At 45.0% G+C, this 9,973-nt stretch overlaps 1 pseudogene; it reads right to left on the bottom strand.

Annotated features, from left to right (window-relative positions):
* Nucleotides 1–6,564: 6,564 nt before the first annotated feature.
* LOC135245708 (NACHT, LRR and PYD domains-containing protein 3-like) overlaps nucleotides 6,565–9,973 on the bottom strand; it is a 251,271-nt pseudogene continuing 247,862 nt past the window's right edge.

Below are 9,973 nucleotides of genomic sequence, written 5' to 3'. Positions count from 1 at the left end.
TCTTTCAAGTCACTTGGCCCTGTGTATAAGCATGCACTACATGAACAGGCCAAATATATGTGTGGATGGCTCTCTCACAGTCAAGATTGATTGAATAGGTGTGTGTATGTCCAATTTGTATTGGTATGTAGGCCTATGTATTTCGCTGCCCAGGCTTTCTGTTGCGTGAATGATAGTATGTTTCTTGGTACAAGTGTGTTCGTGAATGTGAATGTAAGATGCTGCCAGGAAATGTCCCCATGCGCATAAAGAAGTTCTCTATGTATGTATGTACAATATGTGTTTTACATGCAGTATTTATTGTACGTAGCAAATATACAATAACTTGCACATGTACTCAAATTCAGTTCAGAAGCAAGTATAACCATGTTTTCCGGAGAAATGTGCTTCCTGTCGTTGCTCAGCAGCAGTTCTGTACATTAATGAATTTATACATTAATTTCAATGTACAATGTTCAATGTGTTCCATGAGGCAATTCGAAATATTTGTCTCTTTGATTAGACAGAAAGTTTGCATGACATTGTGAAATGGTAAGATTAGAAAACACAGGGCCAAGTGACTTGAAAGAACTGAGGAAATATTGGGTAGCATTGCTTTGAGATACATCTTATGTCATTTCGGTGAGGCAAGATAGCCTATATTGTTTGTAGTATCGTAACTTGGCGTCATTTTGATATCAATACTTTTAGTAACTTGGCATTTTTGTACGTTGAAAACGTGTTTTTATGAGATATCAGTTCTTTTTGCAAAGCGTTTTATTATGAGAGTGAGAAATGCGACCCTGCAAGAAACGGTTGTGGATTATGGCTATCGTTGTGTGAATCTGTACAGTCTGATGAGCGTGTACCGTTCAGAAGTTTCGGTTTGCTATATATGTAAAACAGTGGCTGTGAGAAACGATGCAGTGGCGTAAGCGTAAACGCATCAGAAACGCAGATGGAATATGGTATGTACTCACGGTTTTGACGTCCATCCAACGAGCCTTGACTGACAAAGTAATCAACACGCCCGTAGAATTATAACTCCCTAGGTCGCAACTTGTGTAGCCTTCTGTCCTGCTCCGTTGTCTGTTATTTCGTGGAGATGCACTATTAGTGTTTGTAAGGTTTATCCTTCTGTCCTGCTCCATTGTCTGTTATTTCGTGGAGATGCACTTTTAGTGTTTGTAAGGTTTATAAGGCATTTTGATAGGCTAATCTGCAGGTAGGAATCCTCTTCGCCGTTTTGCTAAACTAGAACCGGAAAACATGATAGTGGAGAATAGGAGCAGACGCATATGTCCCAGCAGGCTTTGCATGTGAGAGAATAACAACAGTGTGAGAGAAATTAAAATGAAATTACGAAATCCCGTAGTTGAAACAATATGTTTTTAGCAGAATGGGCATGTAGGTGAAGGTTGACATGATCACGGAGTATAGTGCGAAGTAAATGGAGTGACCATGAGCGTCCTTATATTCCTTATCGAATGGTATATATAACAGTCTGTATTGAACGTTAGTTGTTGAAGGGAGGGTCAAATAACATTGCACACATTATTTGCCTGTAATGTAATCTTTTGCACTAATGTGTTTTTCTCATGTTCAGTGCTAATAGTTATACTTATGAGTGAATCATGATTTTAAATGTAATGTTTTAATGCGGATTTGCAGAACGTACATACGTAGTAATTGTGTGTAGCCTATGTGGCTAGATAGAGAACAGGGCGAGGTAACATGAATGTAGAAACGTGGCGTTTGCTGAGATTAAGGTTTTGTACGGTAGCCAAGTGAAGAAATATAGTTAGTAGAAATGGCACAGTGGTGAACCGATGTAACTTTTAAATAAAAGGAATACATTTGCGTCATGAAATGCATATGGGTGGCCGTGAGTGAGTGAGGTTTACCAGTGTGTGACTTCGTTAGCTAATGCCATAGCTATGCAATGCGTGAAATATCATTAGCGAACCTGCCGGTGGTTTTAAAGAAGAACACAAGCCAGTAAGCACAGAAGAGCTTCCGTTGAATCCATATGGCTTAGCAATATTGTAGGCGGTCAATAACTGAACGTACAGACGGTAAGTCATAATGCATCTTAGCAATATTGTAGCCGGTTAATAACTGAAACGTGAACGGCGGGTAAATATGGTGCAAAAGCAATAATTGATAAGTAGGCTAGTAGACAATTATTAGTGAGGGTTGAAGCAGGTTAAAGAAACGTGTTCCAAGCTGGGCTTGAACCTACGACCCCATGTTCCCAAGACTGTAACCTTACCACTAGGCCACAGGCGGACTAGCTGTTTGAACGGGAAATGTTTCAGAATAAAAATGTATGGGTATTTTGCGTGTGTATGCGCGTTTTTGATTGGGTCGTGTAGGTGCAGATTTGGCTGGTGTCAGTGAAATGTCCAATGGGGAGACATGTTGTTAGTGGGATAGGCGGCAGGAAAAATAAGAATGAGAAGAAGAAGAAAGAGAAGAAGAAGAAGGAGAAAACGCAAAATCCCCTTAGTTTGGGGCTTTATTGTGTGGACATGTGAAGTTGTTTATGAATTCTGTCTGTTGAAATGGGGTCAGAATGTACAGAATTTAATGTTTTTAAGGGCTGAGTGTCTGTGGCTGTTGTGGTTATTTCTGTGGGGAACCCTGAAAAGTGCCAAACTCTCGGTGCTGTATAGGTATGGGGGCATGCCCCCGCCAAGGCGTAACTTGGCGGGATGGCATACCTGCCATCCCAATCTGGCCTGATGATTTCCTGTCTACCTCATGTATCTGCTTTGAGTGGTTCCTATCAATGCAGTGATTATTTGGCACATTGTATGGTAGTTAGCATTTCTTATGGATGCTGATAAGTTGTAATTTTATTGAAATTAGGCTTGGGGCTGCTGGATAGCTCATTTGGTTAAGGCGCCACGCTGAGGTGCATGGATGAGCCTCACGGCCTCGGGTCGAATCCGGACCGTGCCAGTGCCAACTGTGGCCAGTAGCTCCACAGGGAGACGTACGATTGGTGCCTGTGTTGCCCAGGATACGGGAGGGTTCAGTCAGACAGGGATCTGTGATTCATCGCTCTCTAGCGACCCCCCTTGGGTGCTCGTATGACTGCATGTCAGAGCCGCTTATGAAAGGTCTTCCTCCGGCATGAAAAACAGCTTTTCTGTTCTATTCCATTACAAAATATACATGCACAGAAGCTGAAATGTGGTGATTGTTTCTTTTTCTCGTCCAAGCAGATTAAAATAATCCATTAACATGTAGGCTTTTTATCGTACCAAAGCTGATTTTTTTTTTTTTTAAAGGAAAGCCTTAAGACTAAACATAAGGTCATGTCATGGCTGTGGCTCTATCACATGGGTGTTTGATGTAATTACAACAGGGAAAAAGTTACTCAGACAAGCTCGCTCCTCTTGAGATAATATACTCCATACTGGTGTGTAGCATTAGCAAACTTCTGAGAATTCCTCTGCAAGCTGTGTAGTGTGTGTCTCCCTGGTGCCCTTTGTATTAAAGCCTGTTAAAGGAAACCTCTCTACCTCATGTACAGTGCCATGAAAAATATTTTCCCCCTTCCTGATTTCCTATATTAGTGCATAGTTTCATATCTTTACAAAAAATGTTATATTAGACAGAGGGAACCGGAGTAAGCAGTCAGCGTTTTAGAAACTTCCAACTTCTGCCTTGAGTCCCTCTGGAGTTCAGTCCCTTGTAGTAGTGTCACAAGACCACCGGTTGGCAGAATGCATCCACTTTGTGTTTCCAGTATTCCAATACAGCCCACAGGTCTGATAGTAAAAATAAATACTCTGATATTTTCGACCGTTTCAAGCTCCTGCCACAGCACATAATGGTTTTATTGAAATCCATTTAGCATGAGGATGGGGGTGTAATTACAAAAAAAAATGCACAGGTCGATGCACTGAAGATGCTCATTTTTATTGTACACACAGAGCATGTACACAGCGCATCAATACACACACGCACACACACGTGCACAACATGCACACACACGCACACAAACACACACCCACACACATATACACCATGTTCACCTGATCACATAGAGAGATGGTTTGATACTGTGGTTTATGTCTTTGGAGACCCTACTAGACTGAAGGCTTTTCTTTCTGGGGAGGCAACGCTCCTTTGGTGTGTGTAGCAGGATGCCGGCAGGAATCACAGGGACACAAAGAGGCTCAAACTGACCCAGAAGACCAGCTGCCACCCACTGCTGTTGTTTTGGGTGCAGTGGGTGTTTGCCGACTCCCCCCCCCCCCCCCTTCTCTGCTTCCTCGGCCAGCCCTCTAGCTGCCCTCCTCAGCCTTGCCCCTGCCATGCCCGTGTTCTCCAGAAGGTGGAGCACTGACTGGCGGGTGAACCCCCAGCGTCCCACCTCCACTGGATATACTGTCGCTCTCTAACCGGCCTCCTTACACTCCTTACACTCTCACACTCCGCTGCCAGGTCGGAGTACTTCAGCCGTTTCCGCTCATAGGCTGCTTCTGCCCCCTCCTCCCATGGGAGGGTGAGCTCCATTAGGAGCCACCTTCACCCGAGTAGACCACGTCTCCATATAAGGAGCACCACCTTCGCCCGAGTGGACCACGTCTCCATTTAAGGAGCACCACCTTCGCCCGAGTGGACCACGTCTCCATATAAGGAGCACCACCTTCACCCGAGTAGACCACGTCTCCATATAAGGAGCACCACCTTCGCCCAAGTATACCACCAGAGTTCCCAGCCTGACAGACCTGCTCTGTGTCCCTGTGCCGGAGACCTGCTCTGTGTCCCTGTGCTGGAGGCCTGCTCTGTGTCTCCCTGTGCTGGAGGCCTGCTCTGTGTCCCTGTGCCGGAGGCCTGCTCTGTGTCCCTGTGCCGGAGACCTGCTCTGTGTCCCTGTGCTGGAGGCCTGCTCTGTGTCCCTGTGCTGGAGGCCTGCTCTGTGTCCCTGTGCCGGAGGCATACTCTGTGTCCCTGTGCCGGAGGCCTGCTCTGTGTCCCTGTGCTGGAGGCCAGCTCTGTGTCCCTGTGCTGGAGCTGTCTCACAGCCTGACAGAATGTGCCACAGGCCTCGTTTGGGGGCAGCACAGAGCGGACGGTCTCATCCACACCAAACCATTAGCGCAGGTTCTGAGGAGAAGGCAGCGTGTCATAATTGGCCCTGATCAGGAAGCTAAGCCTGGCTTGTGGTATCTTCCACCAGCCTGACCCACTGAGTGATCGGTCCTCCACACTTTCCCATGCTGTCCATCCTCCCAGACCACCTTAGCAAACTGCTAAAACCTGCTACCTCTCCTACGCCATCCATGGTGGGATGACCCAGAGTCTTCTGTGCCCCTCTGTTTTCCTGCTGGGGGGGTTGTACCCCTCTGTTTCCCTGCTGGGGTGAAGCAGTCAGGTAGAAGCAAACTGCAAACACAGAATGCACATCAGGCCACTGCTATATGTACCACAATTAAACCATCAATGAATGCCCAGGATATACTGGTATATTTATAAATCAATGACAAACTATGTTCTACAGCATATCCACCAATTTATCCACCCAGATATAATTTCTGATTAACAATGTTGTACATTTTAAGCTCTCATAAAACGCCGGTAGTACAGATTCTGATGTAGTCAGGTGAAAGGAACTTCTTAGCTTACAAAGGAGATGGTACAGTAGAATGGGCACATCCAATTTATTCAGGTGCAGGGCATAAACAATATGTAGAGTTAAAAAAAATGTCTGATGTTTGAACAGACCAGGCAGAATTTGTGTCATTTCAAACAGATTGGAGTATGGGCTTATCATCAGCATGCCTTTGGAGCTGAGACGCGCAAGTGAGTATGTTTAACATGGTCTGTGAAAATAGCGGTGATATGTGTTATTCAACCAATCATTTAAACAGAAACATTTACACTCTAGACATTTGACACGTAAACAGTAAAAATAACACATATGTTATGTGTTCCTGGTTATTATTGCTGCGAAATTCGTTTTGTAATAATTTATCTTTTGTCCAGTAGGAGTCGCTCTCTCCACAGGCTGAAGCAGGTGCGTACACAGGCGTGTGCACTGGTCAGGTCCGGTGCAGACTGCCGTAATTGACTCTCCCATAAACATGTTACGGCCCAAAGCCAAACACATTTAAAAACACCACAACGTTCTTTGCCAGAATACAAAGGATATATTTATTACAAAACCCAATAACCCAATACAATACAAACACCCACAAACAAACAGGTAGACAGGACAGAGCCAGCAGTTCTAACCTAACACTCACTGTCTAAATGTACATAAGTTCTACCCTCACTACCGGGGAGGATGGGACAAGGGAAAGATCAAATTAAATCTGGCTTCTTTTAAAAGACACAGGAGACAAAATTATTACTTCAAAAACATTTTACTCTGCCATCTTTTGGCATTATTACTCACAATGTTATATTAATGTTTTAATAATCAAAAGTACATAAACACATCTTGAACATTTGCAATATAAATGTATTAAAATGTAAAAAAAAATTAAATCATATTTGGGCAGCAAGTGCTTAACCTGAACCTGCTAAAAGTTCATACTCTTATGTACAGGGTTTAATATTCAGGTTAATATTCGGCACAGCTGAAATTGCACTGGTAAGGCATTGGTCAAGGAAGGTTGCAAGTGTGTCGACGTGTGTGTGTGATTGGGTGAGAGAGTGTTTGTGTGGGTGTATTTGTGAATGTGTGTGTGCATGCGTACATTTGTGGGAGTGACTGTTGATGTGAACGTGTCAGTGCATGAGTATGCGTTTGTGTGTGTGCCCGGGTTGTGTGTGTGAATGGGTAAGAGAATGGTGTGTGTGTGTGTGCACGCATGTATGTGTGTGTGCATGCGTGAGAGTATGACTGAGTGCATGAGTATGTGTGCACACAGGTGCGTGTGTGTATGGGTAAGAGATAGTGTGTGCGTGCGTTTGTGTGAATGTGTGTGAGACTGTGTATTTGAGTGTGTGCGCGTGTAAGAGAATGTGTCACGGCTACGGGGGGTTAGGACCCAAACGCAGAGTGAGAGAAAAAATTCTAACTCCAAACGGTAAATTGAAACGAAGACTTTGCTTTACAAACCAGGAACTAAAGCAGGGAACAAAAGGCCTCGCAGGGCACTCAAAAAACACAAAGTAAAACTTCAAAACACAGAAAACAAAGAAAATCCCAAAATCCAAAAACACGTAAAAAACGTAACGTAGGCAGAAACACACAGGAAGCTCTCTCAGGCAGAAACACACAGGGCAGAAACACAATCAGAAACACACAAGGATCCAGCACCTGAGTCAGGGAAGAAAAGAACTTAAATAGACAAGACACTAACGAGACACAGGAGGGCACAATGCACAATCAGACCACAGAGAGGGAAGGGAAAACGAGACAACCAAAAAACAATCCTTGAATAATTGAAAACAATAATACAATTAAACAGGGAAAAGGAACAGAACTACAAACTGAAGTGCCGCCATCTGGCGGCCCAAAAAATGAAACGCAGACAGACAGAACCATGACAGAATGAGTGTATGCATGTGTGTGCGTGAGAGTGCCTTTGTGAATGTGTGTGTGCTTATACATGTGTGTGTGTGTGTGTGTGTGTGTATGTATGTATGGGTATGAGAATGTTTGTGTATACATGTGTATATTGTGTGTGCACGCATGTATGTGTATGCATGTGTGTGCATGTGTGTGTGTGCGTATAGGTAATAGAATGTGTGCGTTTATACATGTGTGTGCGTGCGTGTGGGAATGAGAATGTGTGTGTGTTGACACATGTTTGTGTTTGTGTGTGTGCGCATGAGTTGTGTGTGCGTATGGGTAAGAGAATGTGTGTGTGTGCGTACGTATGGGAATGAGAATGTGTGTTTGTTGACATGTTTGTGTTTGTGCATGAGTGTATGTGTGTGTGCGCGTGCGTTTGCGAATGTGTGTGTCTGTATACTGTATGTGAGTGTGTAAGTGAGAGAAAGTGTGTGTCTGCATACGGGTAAGAGCGTGAGTATGTTTTCATGCGTGTGTGTGTGTGTGCGTGAGATTGTGTGTGTCTGTGTGTAGGTGTGTGTGAGTGACTGGGTGTGAGAGAATGTGCGTGCGTAGGTGTGAGTGCGTGTGCATAAGTAAACATGAGTGTGTGTATTTTTGAGTGCGTGTGCATGACTGAGAGAGAAAGGGTGAGTGTGAGAGTATGTGTGTGTGTGGTCTAGGTCTATATGAGTGTTTGTGTTTATATATGTGTTTGAGTGTGTGATTGAGTGTGTGTGTATGTGTATATGAGTGTGTGTATATATATATGTATGTGTGTGTGTGCATGCGTTCGAGTGTGTATGCGCACGTGTGTGTGTATGCGTGTGTGTGTGCATGTTTGTATGTGCGCGCATGCGTGTGTGTGTGCATGAGTTTGTGTGTGTGTGCGTGCGTTTGTGTGAATGTGTGTGGATGTGAGTGTATGTGTGTGAGAGAGAGGGTGTGTGTGTGTGTGTGTGTGTGTGTGTGAGTGACTGAGCATGAGAGAGAGAGCGTGTGTGTGTGCATACGGTTATGAGCGTGTGAACGTATGCATGCATGTGTGTGTGCGCGTGAGTGCACTGGTGAATGTGTGTTTGTGTGTGCGAGAGATTGTGTGTGTCCGTGTGTAGGTGTGTGTGTGCATGTGTGTGATTGGGGGTGTGAGTGATTTGGTGTGAGAAAGTGTGTATAAGTGTGTGAGTGTGTGTGCACGAGTGTACATTGTGTGTATTTGTGAGTGCGTGTGCATGAGTGTGAGTGTGAGAGAGAAAGGGTGTGTGTGAGAGTATGTGTGTGTGTGTGTAGGTGTGTGTGTGTCTATGTGTATCTGAGTGTGCGTGTGTGAGTTTGTGTGTATGTGTATATGAGTGTGTGTAGTGTGTGTGTGTGTGTGAATGGGTATGTGAATGTGGTGTGTGTGTGTGTGTACGTGAGTGTGTGTGTGTGTGCGTGCATGCATGCGAGTGTGGATGCGCACGTGTGTGTGTGTATGCGTGTGTGTGTGTGCACGTGCATGTTTGTGTGTGCACGCATGTGTGTGCATGTTTGTGTGTGCGTGCACGTGCGTGTGTGCGTGTGTGCATTTTTGTGTGTGCGCACGTGTGGGTGTGTGTGTGTGTGTGTGTACATGAGTGTGTGTATGTGTGAGTGTGTGTGTGTGTGTCTCTACTCCAATTAGCAGAGGGACACTGAGGAGTTCCACACCTGAAATCCAGCACAGAGGGGTGTATGTTGAGTGAAGTGTGTGTGGAATCTGTGCAGGAGGGTCAGTGTGTCAGAGTCAGAGACACTGTAGAAGGACAGAGTGCCGGCCAGACGGTCCACACACACTCCTACCCTGTACACACACACTCCTCTACCATCATCATCATCACACACTCCTGCTCTGCGGTAGGGGAGGGGGGACAGGTATGTGTGTTTGGTTCTCATTGTGCCTGGCAGAGTATCTGAGTTTATCAGAGTAACTGTGTTTATCAGAGTTACTGAGTTTAGAGCACCACAGACTCCAGGACTTTTTATTGTATCCAAACCTACAGTCAGAACCCTCTCCTTTCCTGCTGATTCCTTTATCTGTCACTGCTATATAAACCCATCCCCACTCCTTAGACACACTGAACTTAGCCTCCCAGTAACAGCGCTCACACACACTCTCTCTGCACACAACCTGGGGCAGAGACTCAAATCTCTCTGGATGATCAGGATATGGCTCCTTTCTCCTCGGTGTGTGTGTCACCCTCCTGTTCCCCTCAGACAGAGACAGGTCTCTGTACGCTGTGTTTGGATCCAGTGTGAGCTGACAGCCGTCTGCACACCAGAGACATTAATGAGATTAATTATCATTATTAATATTCACCTCATTATGCGTGTGAGAGAGAAAGCTGTGATAGTATCTGTGTGTGTGTGTTTGTGTACATGTGTGCTTCTGTTTGTGTGTTTATGTGTGTGAGAGAAGTCTCTCTCTCACTCACACACACACACACACACAGC

Source organism: Anguilla rostrata, chromosome 19, assembly GCF_018555375.3.
Source record: "Anguilla rostrata isolate EN2019 chromosome 19, ASM1855537v3, whole genome shotgun sequence".
Classification (NCBI taxonomy): Eukaryota; Metazoa; Chordata; class Actinopteri; order Anguilliformes; family Anguillidae; genus Anguilla; species Anguilla rostrata.
Note: the sequence above shows the minus strand (reverse complement) of the source record. Positions and strands in the feature narration are given on the sequence as shown.